Source organism: Leptodactylus fuscus, chromosome 1, assembly GCF_031893055.1.
Source record: "Leptodactylus fuscus isolate aLepFus1 chromosome 1, aLepFus1.hap2, whole genome shotgun sequence".
NCBI lineage: Eukaryota > Metazoa > Chordata > Amphibia > Anura > Leptodactylidae > Leptodactylus > Leptodactylus fuscus.
In genome coordinates, this window is record NC_134265.1 from 154,066,944 (window position 1) to 154,086,538 (window position 19,595).

The 19,595-nt window shown below is 40.2% G+C and overlaps 1 protein-coding gene and 24 non-coding genes across 25 annotated transcripts in view; all 25 read left to right on the plus strand.

Moving 5' to 3' along the window:
- APBA1 (amyloid beta precursor protein binding family A member 1) overlaps positions 1-19,595 on the plus strand; it is a 567,069-nt gene that overhangs the window by 270,196 nt on the left and 277,278 nt on the right. The window lies entirely within an intron of this gene.
- TRNAT-CGU (transfer RNA threonine (anticodon CGU)) lies at positions 415-487 on the plus strand. The gene has a single exon. It is a non-coding gene; the product is annotated as a tRNA-Thr (tRNA).
- TRNAT-UGU (transfer RNA threonine (anticodon UGU)) lies at positions 1,342-1,414 on the plus strand. Its single transcript has one exon. It is a non-coding gene; the product is annotated as a tRNA-Thr (tRNA).
- Positions 1,977-2,049, plus strand: TRNAT-CGU (transfer RNA threonine (anticodon CGU)). Its single transcript has one exon. It is a non-coding gene; the product is annotated as a tRNA-Thr (tRNA).
- Positions 2,904-2,976, plus strand: TRNAT-UGU (transfer RNA threonine (anticodon UGU)). The gene has a single exon. It is a non-coding gene; the product is annotated as a tRNA-Thr (tRNA).
- On the plus strand, positions 3,539-3,611 carry TRNAT-CGU (transfer RNA threonine (anticodon CGU)). Its single transcript has one exon. It is a non-coding gene; the product is annotated as a tRNA-Thr (tRNA).
- On the plus strand, positions 4,466-4,538 carry TRNAT-UGU (transfer RNA threonine (anticodon UGU)). The gene has a single exon. It is a non-coding gene; the product is annotated as a tRNA-Thr (tRNA).
- On the plus strand, positions 5,101-5,173 carry TRNAT-CGU (transfer RNA threonine (anticodon CGU)). The gene has a single exon. It is a non-coding gene; the product is annotated as a tRNA-Thr (tRNA).
- On the plus strand, positions 6,028-6,100 carry TRNAT-UGU (transfer RNA threonine (anticodon UGU)). Its single transcript has one exon. It is a non-coding gene; the product is annotated as a tRNA-Thr (tRNA).
- On the plus strand, positions 7,590-7,662 carry TRNAT-UGU (transfer RNA threonine (anticodon UGU)). The gene has a single exon. It is a non-coding gene; the product is annotated as a tRNA-Thr (tRNA).
- TRNAT-CGU (transfer RNA threonine (anticodon CGU)) lies at positions 8,225-8,297 on the plus strand. Its single transcript has one exon. It is a non-coding gene; the product is annotated as a tRNA-Thr (tRNA).
- Positions 9,152-9,224, plus strand: TRNAT-UGU (transfer RNA threonine (anticodon UGU)). The gene has a single exon. It is a non-coding gene; the product is annotated as a tRNA-Thr (tRNA).
- On the plus strand, positions 9,787-9,859 carry TRNAT-CGU (transfer RNA threonine (anticodon CGU)). The gene has a single exon. It is a non-coding gene; the product is annotated as a tRNA-Thr (tRNA).
- Positions 10,714-10,786, plus strand: TRNAT-UGU (transfer RNA threonine (anticodon UGU)). Its single transcript has one exon. It is a non-coding gene; the product is annotated as a tRNA-Thr (tRNA).
- TRNAT-CGU (transfer RNA threonine (anticodon CGU)) lies at positions 11,349-11,421 on the plus strand. The gene has a single exon. It is a non-coding gene; the product is annotated as a tRNA-Thr (tRNA).
- On the plus strand, positions 12,276-12,348 carry TRNAT-UGU (transfer RNA threonine (anticodon UGU)). Its single transcript has one exon. It is a non-coding gene; the product is annotated as a tRNA-Thr (tRNA).
- Positions 12,911-12,983, plus strand: TRNAT-CGU (transfer RNA threonine (anticodon CGU)). Its single transcript has one exon. It is a non-coding gene; the product is annotated as a tRNA-Thr (tRNA).
- Positions 13,839-13,911, plus strand: TRNAT-UGU (transfer RNA threonine (anticodon UGU)). The gene has a single exon. It is a non-coding gene; the product is annotated as a tRNA-Thr (tRNA).
- On the plus strand, positions 14,474-14,546 carry TRNAT-CGU (transfer RNA threonine (anticodon CGU)). Its single transcript has one exon. It is a non-coding gene; the product is annotated as a tRNA-Thr (tRNA).
- Positions 15,401-15,473, plus strand: TRNAT-UGU (transfer RNA threonine (anticodon UGU)). Its single transcript has one exon. It is a non-coding gene; the product is annotated as a tRNA-Thr (tRNA).
- Positions 16,036-16,108, plus strand: TRNAT-CGU (transfer RNA threonine (anticodon CGU)). The gene has a single exon. It is a non-coding gene; the product is annotated as a tRNA-Thr (tRNA).
- TRNAT-UGU (transfer RNA threonine (anticodon UGU)) lies at positions 16,963-17,035 on the plus strand. The gene has a single exon. It is a non-coding gene; the product is annotated as a tRNA-Thr (tRNA).
- On the plus strand, positions 17,598-17,670 carry TRNAT-UGU (transfer RNA threonine (anticodon UGU)). The gene has a single exon. It is a non-coding gene; the product is annotated as a tRNA-Thr (tRNA).
- TRNAT-UGU (transfer RNA threonine (anticodon UGU)) lies at positions 18,525-18,597 on the plus strand. The gene has a single exon. It is a non-coding gene; the product is annotated as a tRNA-Thr (tRNA).
- On the plus strand, positions 19,160-19,232 carry TRNAT-UGU (transfer RNA threonine (anticodon UGU)). Its single transcript has one exon. It is a non-coding gene; the product is annotated as a tRNA-Thr (tRNA).

Sequence of the window (19,595 nt, forward strand, 5' to 3'; positions counted from 1 at the left end):
AGCATTTCTCGCTTTGAGTGGAGATGCATCTCTGTTTGGTATCTATAACATTCAGATGTTTGCCTGTCTAAATAGGAATTTAGGCATGTTCAACCTCCCGTTGAAACTCTTTATAATGTGGAGCAGCTCTAACATGTATTAGAATATTTCTCATATCCATCTTTACAGGTTTTACAAGTCTTACGCAATAATTATTACTCTGGTCGGGTAAGAATAAGCCTTCATGTACCTAGCAAATTGATCTTCTTCTATGGCAATGTCAAATTCATTGCTAAAGGAAGATTTTTCAACTGTTTCCATGTGCTTTTACCATGAAGTATTTTACCGTCATCAATACAAACACCACCAAAGAGCTTCTAGAGCTCTAAAACAAAGCTTTGCTCCGACATATCGATATACATATAGGTCTAGGAAGGCTTCATAGCTCAGATGTTAGAGCACTGGTCTCGTAAACCAGGGGTCGCGAGTTCCACTCTCGCTGAAGCCTTTGTGTTAGCTTAAATCTTACCCACGCTTTGTTACTTTGGTTTCAGGAACAGGATCTCTGTTATGGTTAGATGGAGTGTGTCATAAGTAAATGTAGTTAACCACATTAGTTTGTAGTGGAGTTTCCACTCATAGGACCCTTGCTGAGTTCTGGAGCAAAATTTCATAGAAATTGCTGTTTTATTCCTATGAAAATGAAGGCACTAGTTCTTTGCAGGTATGCCGTAGCTTGATGGGCTTCAGTCTCAGCTCTAGTTTCCCGGGCAAAGCAAAGCATTTTTCTCCTCATTTGCATATAATTAACATGGCCATTTACATGAAGATGGGCACCAAAGTTGAAAAACAGAGGCATATTTGGAAAGTGTAGAAACACCACTACAAGGTACTGTGTTGGGGTTTGTAAACAATTTGCTGCTGATAGACTCCATGTAAACGGGCCAAATATAGCCTATTTTTACAAATAAGACTATAGTTAGGAAAAATGTTGATGAAAGATTCAACTTGTATACAAGTCTACCACCAGGGTTGTTAAGCTATAGATTTATGCTAATATTAGCTAGCAGAACTTTTCGAGTCTCAGGATCTCACATGCTGAGTGAAGTGGAATAGCGTAATGTACAACGTAAGATGTTTTATGAAGACGTGTAGTCGGGTTATGTTCCTTGCCAATCCACTGGTATCCTGTTCCCTTCTTCTGTCACTCTAGCGATAAACACGCAATCAGTTCTACACTTGAGATTTCATAGAGTCTTTGACTTATGCTTATCCCATGCCGGAGCACCTAATTGGTAATGCACCAGTTCACTGTGGAGGAGGTTTGGAAAAGTAAACCAAAGGAAGGGGAGTTTTTGTCTTGGCTTCATAGCTCAGTGGTTAGAGCACTGGTCTTGTAAACCAGGGGTCGCGAGTTCAATTCTCGCTGGAGCCTTTGCTGCTCGCACTTTTGTGAAAGATCACGTTGATCCTTCCGACTGACCATCACCCTACTAGCTTGGTTTAAGATGTCAAATATAGACCCAGAAAACATTTAGACACGGTGCTTAAATACTGTACCTTTGAAAATGAAATCCTCATGGAGCATTTCTCGCTTTGAGTGGAGATGCATCTCTGTTTGGTATCTATAACATTCAGATGTTTGCCTGTCTAAATAGGAATTTAGGCATGTTCAACCTCCCGTTGAAACTCTTTATAATGTGGAGCAGCTCTAACATGTATTAGAATATTTCTCATATCCATCTTTACAGGTTTTACAAGTCTTACGCAATAATTATTACTCTGGTCGGGTAAGAATAAGCCTTCATGTACCTAGCAAATTGATCTTCTTCTATGGCAATGTCAAATTCATTGCTAAAGGAAGATTTTTCAACTGTTTCCATGTGCTTTTACCATGAAGTATTTTACCGTCATCAATACAAACACCACCAAAGAGCTTCTAGAGCTCTAAAACAAAGCTTTGCTCCGACATATCGATATACACATAGGTCTAGGAAGGCTTCATATCTCAGAGGTTAGAGCACTGGTCTCGTAAACCAGGGGTCGCGAGTTCGACTCTTGCTGAAGCCTTTGTGTTAGCTTAAATCTTACCCACGCCTTGGTACTTTGGTTTCAGGAACAGGATCTCTGTTATGGTTAGATGGAGTGTGTCATAAGTAAATTTAGTTAAGCACATTTGTTTGTAGTGGAGTTTCCACTCATAGGACCCTTGCTGAGTTCTGGAGCAAAATTTCATAGAAATTGCTGTTTTATTCCTATGAAAATGAAGGCACTAGTTCTTTGCGGGTATGCCGTAGCTTGATGGGCTTCAGTCTCAGCTCTAGTTTCCCGGGCAAAGCAAAGCATTTTTCTCCTCATTTGCATATAATTAACATGGCCATTTACATGAAGATGGGCACCAAAGTTGAAAAACAGAGGCATATTTGGAAAGTGTAGAAACACCACTACAAGGTACTGTGTTGGGGTTTGTAAACAATTTGCTGCTGATAGACTCCATGTAAACGGGCCAAATATAGCCTATTTTTACAAATAAGACTATAATTAGGAAAAATGTTGATGAAAGATTCAACTTGTATACAAGTCTACCACCAGGGTTGTTAAGCTATAGATTTATGCTAATATTAGCTAGCAGAACTTTTCGAGTCTCAGGATCTCACATGCCGAGTGAAGTGGAATAGCGTAATGTACAACGTAAGATATTTTATGAAGACGTGTAGTCGGGTTATGTTCCTTGCCAATCCACTGGTATCCTGTTCCCTTCTTCTGTCACTCTAGCGATAAACACGCAATCAGTTCTACACTTGAGATTTCATAGAGTCTTTGACTTATGCTTATCCCATGCCGGAGCACCTAATTGGTAATGCACCAGTTCACTGTGGAGGAGGTTTGGAAAAGTAAACCAAAGGAAGAGGAGTTTTTGTCTTGGCTTCATAGCTCAGTGGTTAGAGCACTGGTCTTGTAAACCAGGGGTCGCGAGTTCAATTCTCGCTGGAGCCTTTGCTGCTCGCACTTTTGTGAAAGATCACGTCGATCCTTCCGACTGACCATCACCCTACTAGCTTGGTCTAAGATGTCAAATATAGACCCAGAAAACATTTAGACATGGTGGTTAAATACTGTACCTTTGAAAATGAAATCCTCATGGAGCATTTCTCGCTTTGAGTGGAGATGCATCTCTGTTTGGTATCTATAACATTCAGATGTTTGCCTGTCTAAATAGGAATTTAGGCATGTTCAACCTCCCGTTGAAACTCTTTATAATGTGGAGCAGCTCTAAGATGTATTAGAATATTTCTCATATCCATCTTTACAGGTTTTACAAGTCTTACGCAATAATTATTACTCTGGTCGGGTAAGAATAAGCCTTCATGTACCTAGCAAATTGATCTTCTTCTATGGCAATGTCAAATTCATTGCTAAAGGAAGAGTTTTCAACTGTTTCCATGTGCTTTTATCATGAAGTATTTTACCGTCATCAATACAAACACCACCAAAGAGCTTCTAGAGCTCTAAAACAAAGCTTTGCTCTGACATATCGATAAACACATAGGTCTAGGAAGGCTTCATAGCTCAGAGGTTAGAGCACTGGTCTCGTAAACCAGGGGTCGCGAGTTCAATTCTCGCTGAATCCTTAGTGTTAGCTTAAATCTTACCCACGCTTTGGTACTTTGGTTTCAGGAACAGGATCTCTGTTATGGTTAGATGGAGTGTGTCATAAGTAGATTTAGTTAAGCACATTAGTTTGTAGTGGAGTTTCCACTCATAGGACCCTTGCTGAGTTCTGGAGCAAAATTTCATAGAAATTGCTGTTTTATTCCTATGAAAATGAAGGCACTAGTTCTTTGCGGGTATGCCGTAGCTTGATGGGCTTCAGTCTCAGCTCTAGTTTCCCGGGCAAAGCAAAGCATTTTTCTCCTCATTTGCATATAATTAACATGGCCATTTACATGAAGATGGGCACGAAAGTTGAAAAACAGAGGCATATTTGGAAAGTGTAGAAACACCACTACATGGTAGTGTGTTGGGGTTTGTAAACAATTTGCTGCTGATAGACTCCATGTAAACGGGCCAAATATAGCCTATTTTTACAAATAAGACTATAGTTAGGAAAAATGTTGATGAAAGATTCAACTTGTATACAAGTCTACCACCAGGGTTGTTAAGCTATAGATTTATGCTAATATTAGCTAGCAGAACTTTTCGAGTCTCAGGATCTCACATGCTGAGTGAAGTGGAATAGCGTAATGTACAACGTAAGATGTTTTATGAAGACGTGTAGTCGGGTTATGTTCCTTGCCAATCCACTGGTATCCTGTTCCCTTCTTCTGTCACTCTAGCGATAAACACGCAATCAGTTCTACACTTGAGATTTCATAGAGTCTTTGACTTATGCTTATCCCATGCCGGAGCACCTAATTGGTAATGCACCAGTTCACTGTGGAGGAGGTTTGGAAAAGTAAACCAAAGGAAGGCGAGTTTTTGTCTTGGCTTCATAGCTCAGTGGTTAGAGCACTGGTCTTGTAAACCAGGGGTCGCGAGTTCAATTCTCGCTGGAGCCTTTGCTGCTCGCACTTTTGTGAAAGATCACGTCGATCCTTCCGACTGACCATCACCCTACTAGCTTGGTCTAAGATGTCAAATATAGACCCAGAAAACATTTAGACACGGTGGTTAAATACTGTACCTTTGAAAATGAAATCCTCATGGAGCATTTCTCGCTTTGAGTGGAGATGCATCTCTGTTTGGTATCTATAACATTCAGATGTTTGCCTGTCTAAATAGGAATTTAGGCATGTTCAACCTCCCGTTGAAACTCTTTATAATGTGGAGCAGCTCTAACATGTATTAGAATATTTCTCATATCCATCTTTACAGGTTTTACAAGTCTTACGCAATAATTATTACTCTGGTCGGGTAAGAATAAGCCTTCATGTACCTAGCAAATTGATCTTCTTCTATGGCAATGTCAAATTCATTGCTAAAGGAAGATTTTTCAACTGTTTCCATGTGCTTTTACCATGAAGTATTTTACCGTCATCAATACAAACACCACCAAAGAGCTTCTAGAGCTCTAAAACAAAGCTTTGCTCCGACATATCGATATACACATAGGTCTAGGAAGGCTTCATAGCTCAGATGTTAGAGCACTGGTCTCGTAAACCAGGGGTCGCGAGTTCGACTCTCGCTGAAGCCTTTGTGTTAGCTTAAATCTTACCCACGCTTTGTTACTTTGGTTTCAGGAACAGCATCTCTGTTATGGTTAGATGGAGTGTGTCATAAGTAAATTTAGTTAACCACATTAGTTTGTAGTGGAGTTTCCACTCATAGGACCTTTGCTGAGTTCTGGAGCAAAATTTCATAGAAATTGCTGTTTTATTCCTATGAAAATGAAGGCACTAGTTCTTTGCGGGTATGCCGTAGCTTGATGGGCTTCAGTCTCAGCTCTAGTTTCCCGGGCAAAGCAAAGCATTTTTCTCCTCATTTGCATATAATTAACATGGCCATTTACATGAAGATGGGCACCAAAGTTGAAAAACAGAGGCATATTTGGAAAGTGTAGAAACACCACTACAAGGTACTGTGTTGGGGTTTGTAAACAATTTGCAGCTGATAGACTCCATGTAAACGGGCCAAATATAGCCTATTTTTACAAATAAGACTATAGTTAGGAAAAATGTTGTTGAAAGATTCAACTTGTATACAAGTCTACCACCAGGGTTGTTAAGCTCTAGATTTATGCTAATATTAGCTAGCAGAACTTTTCGAGTCTCAGGATCTCACATGCTGAGTGAAGTGGAATAGCGTAATGTACAACGTAAGATGTTTTATGAAGACGTGTAGTCGGGTTATGTTCCTTGCCAATCCACTGGTATCCTGTTCCCTTCTTCTGTCACTCTAGCGATAAACACGCAATCAGTTCTACACTTGAGATTTCATAGAGTCTTTGACTTATGCTTATCCCATGCCGGAGCACCTAATTGGTAATGCACCAGTTCACTGTGGAGGAGGTTTGGAAAAGTAAACCAAAGGAAGGGGAGTTTTTGTCTTGGCTTCATAGCTCAGTGGTTAGAGCACTGGTCTTGTAAACCAGGGGTCGCGAGTTCAATTCTCGCTGGAGCCTTTGCTGCTCGCACTTTTGTGAAAGATCACGTCGATCCTTCCGACTGACCATCACCCTACTAGCTTGGTCTAAGATGTCAAATATAGACCCAGAAAACATTTAGACACGGTGGTTAAATACTGTACCTTTGAAAATGAAATCCTTATGGAGCATTTCTCGCTTTGAGTGGAGATGCATCTCTGTTTGGTATCTATAACATTCAGATGTTTGCCTGTCTAAATAGGAAATTAGGCATGTTCAACCTCCCGTTGAAACTCTTTATAATGTGGAGCAGCTCTAACATGTATTAGAATATTTCTCATATCCATCTTTACAGGTTTTACAAGTCTTACGCAATAATTATTACTCTGGTCGGGTAAGAATAAGCCTTCATGTACCTAGCAAATTGATCTTCTTCAATGGCAATGTCAAATTCATTGCTAAAGGAAGATTTTTCAACTGTTTCCATGTGCTTTTACAATGAAGTATTTTACCGTCATCAATACAAACACCACCAAAGAGCTTCTAGAGCTCTAAAACAAAGCTTTGCTCCGACATATCGATATACACATAGGTCTAGGAAGGCTTCATAGCTCAGAGGTTAGAGCACTGGTCTCTTAAACCAGGGGTCGCGAGTTCGACTCTCACTGAAGCCTTTGTGTTAGCTTAAATCTTACCCACGCTTTGTTACTTTGGTTTCAGGAACAGGATCTCTGTTATGGTTAGATGGAGTGTGTCATAAGTAAATTTAGTTAACCACATTAGTTTGTAGTGGAGTTTCCACTCATAGGACCCTTGCTGAGTTCTGGAGCAAAATTTCATAGAAATTGCTGTTTTATTCCTATGAAAATGAAGGCACTAGTTCTTTGCGGGTATGCCGTAGCTTGATGGGCTTCAGTCTCAGCTCTAGTTTCCCGGGCAAAGCAAAGCATTTTTCTGCTCATTTGCATATAATTAACATGGCCATTTACATGAAGATGGGCACCAAAGTTGAAAAACAGAGGCATATTTGGAAAGTGTAGAAACACCACTACAAGGTACTGTGTTGGGGTTTGTAAACAATTTGCTGCTGATAGACTCCATGTAAACGGGCCAAATATAGCCTATTTTTACAAATAAGACTATAGTTAGGAAAAATGTTGATGAAAGATTCAACTTGTATACAAGTCTACCACCAGGGTTGTTAAGCTATAGATTTATGCTAATATTAGCTAGCAGAACTTTTCGAGTGTCAGGATCTCACATGCTGAGTGAAGTGGAATAGCGTAATGTACAACGTAAGATGTTTTATGAAGACGTGTAGTCGGGTTATGTTCCTTGCCAATCCACTGGTATCCTGTTCCCTTCTTCTGTCACTCTAGCGATAAACACGCAATCAGTTCTACACTTGAGATTTCATAGAGTCTTTGACTTATGCTTATCCCATGCCGGAGCACCTAATTGGTAATGCACCAGTTCACTGTGGAGGAGGTTTGGAAAAGTAAACCAAAGGAAGAGGAGTTTTTGTCTTGGCTTCATAGCTCAGTGGTTAGAGCACTGGTCTTGTAAACCAGGTGTCGCGAGTTCAATTCTCGCTGGAGCCTTCGCTGCTCGCACTTTTGTGAAAAATCACGTCGATCCTTCCGACTGACCATCACCCTACTAGCTTGGTCTAAGATGTCAAATATAGACCCAGAAAACATTTAGACACGGTGGTTAAATACTGTACCTTTGAAAATGAAATCCTCATGGAGCATTTCTCGCTTTGAGTGGAGATGCATCTCTGTTTGGTATCTATAACATTCAGATGTTTGCCTGTCTAAATAGGAATTTAGGCATGTTCAACCTCCCGTTGAAACTCTTTATAATGTGGAGCAGCTCTAACATGTATTAGAATATTTCTCATATCCATCTTTACAGGTTTTACAAGTCTTACGCAATAATTATTACTCTGGTCGGGTAAGAATAAGCCTTCATGTACCTAGCAAATTGATCTTCTTCTATGCCAATGTCAAATTCATTGCTAAAGGAAAATTTTTCAACTGTTTCCATGTGCTTTTACCATGAAGTATTTTACCGTCATCAATACAACCACCACCAAAGAGCTTCTAGAGCTCTAAAACAAAGCTTTGCTCCGACATATCGATATACACATAGGTCTAGGAAGGCTTCATAGCTCAGAGGTTAGAGCACTGGTCTCGTAAACCAGGGGTCGCGAGTTCGACTCTCGCTGAAGCCTTTGTGTTAGCTTAAATCTTACCCACGCTTTGGTACTTTGGTTTCAGGAACAGGATCTCTGTTATGGTTAGATGGAGTGTGTCATAAGTAAATTTAGTTAAGCACATTAGTTTGTAGTGGAGTTTCCACTCATAGGACCCTTGCTGAGTTCTGGAGCAAAATTTCATAGAAATTGCTGTTTTATTCCTATGAAAATGAAGGCACTAGTTCTTTGCGGGTATGCCGTAGCTTGATGGGCTTCAGTCTCAGCTCTAGTTTCCCGGGCAAAGCAAAGCATTTTTCTCCTCATTTGCATATAATTAACATGGCCATTTACATGAAGATGGGCACCAAAGTTGAAAAACAGAGGCATATTTGGAAAGTGTAGAAACACCACTACAAGGTACTGTGTTGGGGTTTGTAAACAATTTGCTGCTGATAGACTCCATGTAAACGGGCCAAATATAGCCTATTTTTACAAATAAGACTATAGTTAGGAAAAATGTTGATGAAAGATTGAACTTGTATACAAGTCTACCACCAGGGTTGTTAAGCTATAGATTTATGCTAATATTAGCTAGCAGAACTTTTCGAGTCTCAGGATCTCACATGCCGAGTGAAGTGGAATAGCGTAATGTACAACGTAAGATGTTTTATGAAGACGTGTAGTCGGGTTATGTTCCTTGCCAATCCACTGGTATCCTGTTCCCTTCTTCTGTCACTCTAGCGATAAACACGCAATCAGTTCTAAAATTGAGATTTTATAGAGTATTTGACTTATGCTTATCCCATGCCGGAGCACCTAATTGGTAATGCACCAGTTCACTGTGGAGGAGGTTTGGAAAAGTAAACCAAAGGAAGTGGAGTTTTTGTCTTGGCTTCATAGCTCAGTGGTTAGAGCACTGGTCTTGTAAACCAGGGGTCGCGAGTTCAATTCTTGCTGGAGCCTTTGCTGCTCGCACTTTTGTGAAAGATCACGTCGATCCTTCCGACTGACCATCACCCTACTAGCTTGGTCTAAGATGTCAAATATAGACCCAGAAAACATTTAGACACGGTGGTTAAATACTGTACCTTTGAAAATGAAATCCTCATGGAGCATTTCTCGCTTTGAGTGGAGATGCATCTCTGTTTGGTATCTATAACATTCAGATGTTTGCCTGTCTAAATAGGAATTTAGGCATGTTCAACCTCCCGTTGAAACTCTTTATAATGTGGAGCAGCTCTAACATGTATTAGAATATTTCTCATATCCATCTTTACAGGTTTTACAAGTCTTACGCAATAATTATTACTCTGGTCGGGTAAGAATAAGCCTTCATGTACCTAGCAAATTGATCTTCTTCTATGGCAATGTCAAATTCATTGCTAAAGGAAGATTTTTCAACTGTTTCCATGTGCTTTTACCATGAAGTATTTTACCGTCATCAATACAAACACCACCAAAGAGCTTCTAGAGCTCTAAAACAAAGCTTTGCTCCGACATATCGATATACACATAGGTCTAGGAAGGCTTCATATCTCAGAGGTTAGAGCACTGGTCTCGTAAACCAGGGGTCGCGAGTTCGACTCTCGCTGAAGCCTTTGTGTTAGCTTAAATCTTACCCACGGTTTGTTACTTTGGTTTCAGGAACAGGATCTCTGTTATGGTTAGATGGAGTGTGTCATAAGTAAATGTAGTTAACCACATTAGTTTGTAGTGGAGTTTCCACTCATAGGACCCTTGCTGAGTTCTGGAGCAAAATTTCATAGAAATTGCTGTTTTATTCCTATGAAAATGAAGGCACTAGTTCTTTGCGGGTATGCCGTAGCTTGATGGGCTTCAGTCTCAGCTCTAGTTTCCCGGGCAAAGCAAAACATTTTTCTCCTCATTTGCATATAATTAACATGGCCATTTACATGAAGATGGGCACCAAAGTTGAAAAACAGAGGCATATTTGGAAAGTGTAGAAACACCACTACAAGGTACTGTGTTGGGGTTTGTAAACAATTTGCTGCTGATAGACTCCATGTAAACGGGCCAAATATAGCCTATTTTTACAAATAAGACTATAGTTAGGAAAAATGTTGATGAAAGATTCAACTTGTATACAAGTCTACCACCAGGGTTGTTAAGCTATAGATTTATGCTAATATTAGCTAGCAGAACTTTTCGAGTCTCAGGATCTCACATGCTGAGTGAAGTGGAATAGCGTAATGTACAACGTAAGATGTTTTATGAAGACGTGTAGTCGGGTTATGTTCCTTGCCAATCCACTGGTATCCTGTTCCCTTCTTCTGTCACTCTAGCGATAAACACGCAATCAGTTCTACACTTGAGATTTCATAGAGTCTTTGACTTATGCTTATCCCATGCCGGAGCACCTAATTGGTAATGCACCAGTTCACTGTGGAGGAGGTTTGGAAAAGTAAACCAAAGGAAGGGGAGTTTTTGTCTTGGCTTCATAGCTCAGTGGTTAGAGCACTGGTCTTGTAAACCAGGGGTCGCGAGTTCAATTCTCGCTGGAGCCTTTGCTGCTCGCACTTTTGTGAAAGATCACGTCGATCCTTCCGACTGACCATCACCCTACTAGCTTGGTCTAAGATGTCAAATATAGACCCAGAAAACATTTAGACACGGTGGTTAAATACTGTACCTTTGAAAATGAAATCCTCATGGAGCATTTCTCGCTTTGAGTGGAGATGCATCTCTGTTTGGTATCTATAACATTCAGATGTTTGCCTGTCTAAATAGGAAATTAGGCATGTTCAACCTCCCGTTGAAACTCTTTATAATGTGGAGCAGCTGTAACATGTATTAGAATATTTCTCATATCCATCTTTACAGGTTTTACAAGTCTTACGCAATAATTATTACTCTGGTCGGGTAAGAATAAGCCTTCATGTACCTAGCAAATTGATCTTCTTCTATGGCAATGTCAAATTCATTGCTAAAGGAAAATTTTTCAACTGTTTCCATGTGCTTTTACCATGAAGTATTTTACCGTCATCAATACAAACACCACCAAAGAGCTTCTAGAGCTCTAAAACAAAGCTTTGCTCCGACATATCGATATACAAATAGGTCTAGGAAGGCTTCATAGCTCAGAGGTTAGAGCACTGGTCTCGTAAACCAGGGGTCGCGAGTTCGACTCTCGCTGAAGCCTTTGTGTTAGCTTAAATCTTACCCACGCTTTGGTACTTTGGTTTCAGGAACAGGATCTCTGTTATGGTTAGATGGAGTGTGTCATAAGTAAATTTAGTTAACCACATTAGTTTGTAGTGGAGTTTCCACTCATAGGACCCTTGCTGAGTTCTGGAGCAAAATTTCATAGAAATTGCTGTTTTATTCCTATGAAAATGAAGGCACTAGTTCTTTGCGGGTATGCCGTAGCTTGATGGGCTTCAGTCTCAGCTCTAGTTTCCCGGGCAAAGCAAAGCATTTTTCTCCTCATTTGCATATAATTAACATGGCCATTTACATGAAGATGGGCACCAAAGTTGAAAAACAGAGGCATATTTGGAAAGTGTAGAAACACCACTACAAGGTACTGTGTTGGGGTTTGTAAACAATTTGCTGCTGATAGACTCCATGTAAACGGGCCAAATATAGCCTATTTTTACAAATAAGACTATAGTTAGGAAAAATGTTGATGAAAGATTGAACTTGTATACAAGTCTACCACCAGGGTTGTTAAGCTATAGATTTATGCTAATATTAGCTAGCAGAACTTTTCGAGTCTCAGGATCTCACATGCCGAGTGAAGTGGAATAGCGTAATGTACAACGTAAGATGTTTTATGAAGACGTGTAGTCGGGTTATGTTCCTTGCCAATCCACTGGTATCCTGTTCCCTTCTTCTGTCACTCTAGCGATAAACACGCAATCAGTTCTAAAATTGAGATTTTATAGAGTATTTGACTTATGCTTATCCCATGCCGGAGCACCTAATTGGTAATGCACCAGTTCACTGTGGAGGAGGTTTGGAAAAGTAAACCAAAGGAAGTGGAGTTTTTGTCTTGGCTTCATAGCTCAGTGGTTAGAACACTGGTCTTGTAAACCAGGGGTCGCGAGTTCAATTCTCGCTGGAGCCTTTGTTGCTCTCACTTTTGTGAAAGATCACGTCGATCCTTCCGACTGACCATCACCCTACTAGCTTGGTCTAAGATGTCAAATATAGACCCAGAAAACATTTAGACACGGTGGTTAAATACTGTACCTTTGAAAATGAAATCCTCATGGAGCATTTCTCGCTTTGAGTGGAGATGCATCTCTGTTTGGTATCTATAACATTCAGATGTTTGCCTGTCTAAATAGGAATTTAGGCATGTTCAACCTCCCGTTGAAACTCTTTATAATGTGGAGCAGCTCTAACATGTATTAGAATATTTCTCATATCCATCTTTACAGGTTTTACAAGTCTTACGCAATAATTATTACTCTGGTCGGGTAAGAATAAGCCTTCATGTACCTAGCAAATTGATCTTCTTCTATGGCAATGTCAAATTCATTGCTAAAGGAAGATTTTTCAACTGTTTCCATGTGCTTTTACCATGAAGTATTTTACCGTCATCAATACAAACACCACCAAAGAGCTTCTAGAGCTCTAAAACAAAGCTTTGCTCCGACATATCGATATACACATAGGTCTAGGAAGGCTTCATAGCTCAGAGGTTAGAGCACTGGTCTCGTAAACCAGGGGTCGCGAGTTCGACTCTCGCTGAAGCCTTTGTGTTAGCTTAAATCTTACCCACGCTTTGGTACTTTGGTTTCAGGAACAGGATCTCTGTTATGGTTAGATGGAGTGTGTCATAAGTAAATTTAGTTAAGCACATTAGTTTGTAGTGGAGTTTCCACTCATAGGACCCTTGCTGAGTTCTGGAGCAAAATTTCATAGAAATTGCTGTTTTATTCCTATGAAAATGAAGGCACTAGTTCTTTGCGGGTATGCCGTAGCTTGATGGGCTTCAGTCTCAGCTCTAGTTTCCCGGGCAAAGCAAAGCATTTTTCTCCTCATTTGCATATAATTAACATGGCCATTTACATGAAGATGGGCACCAAAGTTGAAAAACAGAGGCATATTTGGAAAGTGTAGAAACACCACTACAAGGTACTGTGTTGGGGTTTGTAAACAATTTGCTGCTGATAGACTCCATGTAAACGGGCCAAATATAGCCTATTTTTACAAATAAGACTATAGTTAGGAAAAATGTTGATGAAAGATTCAACTTGTATACAAGTCTACCACCAGGGTTGTTAAGCTATAGATTTATGCTAATATTAGCTAGCAGAACTTTTCGAGTCTCAGGATCTCACATGCCGAGTGAAGTGGAATAGCGTAATGTACAACGTAAGATTTTTTATGAAGACGTGTAGTCGGGTTATGTTCCTTGCCAATCCACTGGTATCCTGTTCCCTTCTTCTGTCACTCTAGCGATAAACACGCAATCAGTTCTACACTTGAGATTTCATAGAGTCTTTGACTTATGCTTATCCCATGCCGGAGCACCTAATTGGTAATGCGCCAGTTCACTGTGGAGGAGGTTTGGAAAAGTAAACCAAAGGAAGTGAAGTTTTTTGTCTTGGCTTCATAGCTCAGTGGTTAGAGCACTGGTCTTGTAAACCAGGGGTCGCGAGTTCAATTCTCGCTGGAGCCTTTGCTGCTCGCACTTTTGTGAAAGATCACGTCGATCCTTTCGACTGACCATCACCCTACTAGCTTGGTCTAAGATGTCAAATATAGACCCAGAAAACATTTAGACACGGTGGTTAAATACTGTATCTTTGAAAATGAAATCCTCATGGAGCATTTCTCGCTTTGAGTGGAGATGCATCTCTGTTTGGTATCTATAACATTCAGATGTTTGCCTGTCTAAATAGGAATTTAGGCATGTTCAACCTCCCGTTGAAACTCTTTATAATGTGGAGCAGCTCTAACATGTATTAGAATATTTCTCATATCCATCTTTACAGGTTTTACAAGTCTTACGCAATAATTATTACTCTGGTCGGGTAAGAATAAGCCTTCATGTACCTAGCAAATTGATCTTCTTCTATGGCAATGTCAAATTCATTGCTAAAGGAAGATTTTTCAACTGTTTCCATGTGCTTTTACCATGAAGTATTTTACCGTCATCAATACAAACACCACCAAAGAGCTTCTAGAGCTCTAAAACAAAGCTTTGCTCCGACATATCGATATACACATAGGTCTAGGAAGGCTTCATAGCTCAGAGGTTAGAGCACTGGTCTCGTAAACCAGGGGTCGCGAGTTCGACTCTCGCTGAAGCCTTTGTGTTAGCTTAAATCTTACTCACGCTTTGTTACTTTGGTTTCAGGAACAGGATCTCTGTTATGGTTAGATGGAGTGTGTCATAAGTAAATGTAGTTAACCACATTAGTTTGTAGTGGAGTTTCCACTCATAGGACCCTTGCTGAGTTCTGGAGCAAAATTTCATAGAAATTGCTGTTTTATTCCTATGAAAATGAAGGCACTAGTTCTTTGCGGGTATGCCGTAGCTTGATGGGCTTCAGTCTCAGCTCTAGTTTCCCGGGCAAAGCAAAGCATTTTTCTCCTCATTTGCATATAATTAACATGGCCATTTACATGAAGATGGGCACCAAAGTTGAAAAACAGAGGCATATTTGGAAAGTGTAGAAACACCACTACAAGGTACTGTGTTGGGGTTTGTAAACAATTTGCTGCTGATAGACTCCATGTAAACGGGCCAAATATAGCCTATTTTTACAAAAAAGACTATAGTTAGGAAAAATGTCGATGAAAGATTCAACTTGTATACAAGTCTACCACCAGGGTTGTTAAGCTATAGATTTATGCTAATATTAGCTAGCAGAACTTTTCGAGTCTCAGGATCTCACATGCTGAGTGAAGTGGAATAGCGTAATGTACAACGTAAGATGTTTTATGAAGACGTGTAGTCGGGTTATGTTCCTTGCCAATCCACTGGTATCCTGTTCCCTTCTTCTGTCACTCTAGCGATAAACACGCAATCAGTTCTACACTTGAGATTTCATAGAGTCTTTGACTTATGCTTATCCCATGCCGGAGCACCTAATTGGTAATGCACCAGTTCACTGTGGAGGAGGTTTGGAAAAGTAAACCAAAGGAAGGGGAGTTTTTGTCTTGGCTTCATAGCTCAGTGGTTAGAGCACTGGTCTTGTAAACCAGGGGTCGCGAGTTCAATTCTCGCTGGAGCCTTTGCTGCTCGCACTTTTGTGAAAGATCACGTCGATCCTTCCGACTGACCATCACCCTACTAGCTTGGTCTAAGATGTCAAATATAGACCCAGAAAACATTTAGACACGGTGGTTAAATACTGTACCTTTGAAAATTAAATCCTCATGGAGCATTTCTCGCTTTGAGTGGAGATGCATCTCTGTTTGGTATCTATAACATTCAGATGTTTGCCTGTCTAAATAGGAATTTAGGCATGTTCAACCTCCCGTTGAAACTCTTTATAATGTGGAGCAGCTCTAACATGTATTAGAATATTTCTCATATCCATCTTTACAGGTTTTACAAGTCTTAAGCAATAATTATTACTCTGGTCGGGTAAGAATAAGCCTTCATGTACCTAGCAAATTGATCTTCTTCTATGGCAATGTCAAATTCATTGCTAAAGGAAGATTTTTCAACTGTTTCCATGTGCTTTTACCATGAAGTATTTTACCGTCATCAATACAAACACCACCAAAGAGCTTCTAGAGCTCTAAAACAAAGCTTTGCTCCGACATATCGATATACACATGGGTCTAGGAAGGCTTCATAGCTCAGATGTTAGAGCACTGGTCTCGTAAACCAGGGGTCGCGAGTTCAATTCTCGCTGGAGCCTTTGTGTTAGCTTAAATCTTACCCACGCTTTGGTACTTTGGTTTCAGGAACAGGATCTCTGTTATGGTTAGATGGAGTGTGTCATAAGTAAATGTAGTTAACCACATTAGTTTGTAGTGGAGTTTCCACTCATAGGACCCTTGCTGAGTTCTGGAGCAAAATTTCATAGAAATTGCTGTTTTATTCCTATGAAAATGAAGGCACTAGTTCTTTGCGGGTATGCCGTAGCTTGATGGGCTTCAGTCTCAGCTCTAGTTTCCCGGGCAAAGCAAAGCATTTTTCTCCTCATTTGCATATAATTAACATGGCCATTTACATGAAGATGGGCACCAAAGTTGAAAAACAGAGGCATATTTGGAAAGTGTAGAAACACCACTACAAGGTACTGTGTTGGGGTTTGTAAACAATTTGCTGCTGATAGACTCCATGTAAACGGGCCAAATATAGCCTATTTTTACAAATAAGACTATAGTTAGGAAAAATGTTGATGAAAGATTCAACTTGTATACAAGTCTACCACCAGGGTTGTTAAGCTATAGATTTATGCTAATATTAGCTAGCAGAACTTTTCGAGTCTCAGGATCTCACATGCTGAGTGAAGTGGAATAGCGTAATGTACAACGTAAGATGTTTTATGAAGACGTGTAGTCGGGTTATGTTCCTTGCCAATCCACTGGTATCCTGTTCCCTTCTTCTGTCACTCTAGCGATAAACACGCAATCAGTTCTACACTTGAGATTTCATAGAGTCTTTGACTTATGCTTATCCCATGCCGGAGCACCTAATTGGTAATGCACCAGTTCACTGTGGAGGAGGTTTGGAAAAGTAAACCAAAGGAAGGGGAGTTTTTGTCTTGGCTTCATAGCTCAGTGGTTAGAGCACTGGTCTTGTAAACCAGGGGTCGCGAGTTCAATTCTCGCTGGAGCCTTTGCTGCTCGCACTTTTGTGAAAGATCACGTCGATCCTTCCGACTGACCATCACCCTACTAGCTTGGTCTAAGATGTCAAATATAGACCCAGAAAACATTTAGACACGGTGGTTAAATACTGTACCTTTGAAAATGAAATCCTTATGGAGCATTTCTCGCTTTGAGTGGAGATGCATCTCTGTTTGGTATCTATAACATTCAGATGTTTGCCTGTCTAAATAGGAAATTAGGCATGTTCAACCTCCCGTTGAAACTCTTTATAATGTGGAGCAGCTCTAACATGTATTAGAATATTTCTCATATCCATCTTTACAGGTTTTACAAGTCTTACGCAATAATTATTACTCTGGTCGGGTAAGAATAAGCCTTCATGTACCTAGCAAATTGATCTTCTTCAATGGCAATGTCAAATTCATTGCTAAAGGAAGATTTTTCAACTGTTTCCATGTGCTTTTACAATGAAGTATTTTACCGTCATCAATACAAACACCACCAAAGAGCTTCTAGAGCTCTAAAACAAAGCTTTGCTCCGACATATCGATATACACATAGGTCTAGGAAGGCTTCATAGCTCAGAGGTTAGAGCACTGGTCTTGTAAACCAGGGGTCGCGAGTTCGACTCTCGCTGAAGCCTTTGTGTTAGCTTAAATCTTACCCACGCTTTGTTACTTTGGTTTCAGGAACAGGATCTCTGTTATGGTTAGATGGAGTGTGTCATAAGTAAATTTAGTTAAGCACATTAGTTTGTAGTGGAGTTTCCACTCATAGGACCCTTGCTGAGTTCTGGAGCAAAATTTCATAGAAATTGCTGTTTTATTCCTATGAAAATGAAGGCACTAGTTCTTTGCGGGTATGCCGTAGCTTGATGGGCTTCAGTCTCAGCTCTAGTTTCCCGGGCAAAGCAAAGCATTTTTCTGCTCATTTGCATATAATTAACATGGCCATTTACATGAAGATGGGCACCAAAGTTGAAAAACAGAGGCATATTTGGAAAGTGTAGAAACACCACTACAAGGTACTGTGTTGGGGTTTGTAAACAATTTGCTGCTGATAGACTCCATGTAAACGGGCCAAATATAGCCTATTTTTACAAATAAGACTATAGTTAGGAAAAATGTTGATGAAAGATTCAACTTGTATACAAGTTTACCACCAGGGTTGTTAAGCTATAGATTTATGCTAATATTAGCTAGCAGAACTTTTCGAGTGTCAGGATCTCACATGCTGAGTGAAGTGGAATAGCGTAATGTACAACGTAAGATGTTTTATGAAGACGTGTAGTCGGGTTATGTTCCTTGCCAATCCACTGGTATCCTGTTCCCTTCTTCTGTCACTCTAGCGATAAACACGCAATCAGTTCTACACTTGAGATTTCATAGAGTCTTTGACTTATGCTTATCCCATGCCGGAGCACCTAATTGGTAATGCACCAGTTCACTGTGGAGGAGGTTTGGAAAAGTAAACCAAAGGAAGAGGAGTTTTTGTCTTGGCTTCATAGCTCAGTGGTTAGAGCACTGGTCTTGTAAACCAGGTGTCGCGAGTTCAATTCTCGCTGGAGCCTTTGCAGCTCGCACTTTTGTGAAAGATCACGTCGATCCTTCCGACTGACCATCACCCTACTAGCTTGGTCTAAGATGTCAAATATAGACCCAGAAAACATTTAGACACGGTGGTTAAATACTGTACCTTTGAAAATGAAATCCTCATGGAGCATTTCTCGCTTTGAGTGGAGATGCATCTCTGTTTGGTATCTATAACATTCAGATGTTTGCCTGTCTAAATAGGAATTTAGGCATGTTCAACCTCCCGTTGAAACTCTTTATAATGTGGAGCAGCTCTAACATGTATTAGAATATTTCTCATATCCATCTTTACAGGTTTTACAAGTCTTACGCAATAATTATTACTCTGGTCGGGTAAGAATAAGCCTTCATGTACCTAGCAAATTGATCTTCTTCTATAGCAATGTCAAATTCATTGCTAAAGGAAGATTTTTCAACTGTTTCCACGTGCTTTTACCATGAAGTATTTTACCGTCATCAATACAAACACCACCAAAGAGCTTCTAGAGCTCTAAAACAAAGCTTTGCTCCGACATATCGATATACACATAGGTCTAGGAAGGCTTCATAGCTCAAAGGTTAGAGCACTGGTCTTGTAAACCAGGGGTCGCGAGTTCGACTCTCGCTGAAGCCTTTGTGTTAGCTTAAATCTTACCCACGCTTTGGTACTTTGGTTTCAGGAACAGGATCTCTGTTATGGTTAGATGGAGTGTGTCATAAGTAAATTTAGTTAAGCACATTAGTTTGTAGTGGAGTTTCCACTCATAGGACCCTTGCTGAGTTCTGGAGCAAAATTTCATAGAAATTGCTGTTTTATTCCTATGAAAATGAAGGCACTAGTTCTTTGCGGGTATACCGTAGCTTGATGGGCTTCAGTCTCAGCTCTAGTTTCCCGGGCAAAGCAAAGCATTTTTCTCCTCATTTGCATATAATTAACATGGCCATTTACATGAAGATGGGCACCAAAGTTGAAAAACAGAGGCATATTTGGAAAGTG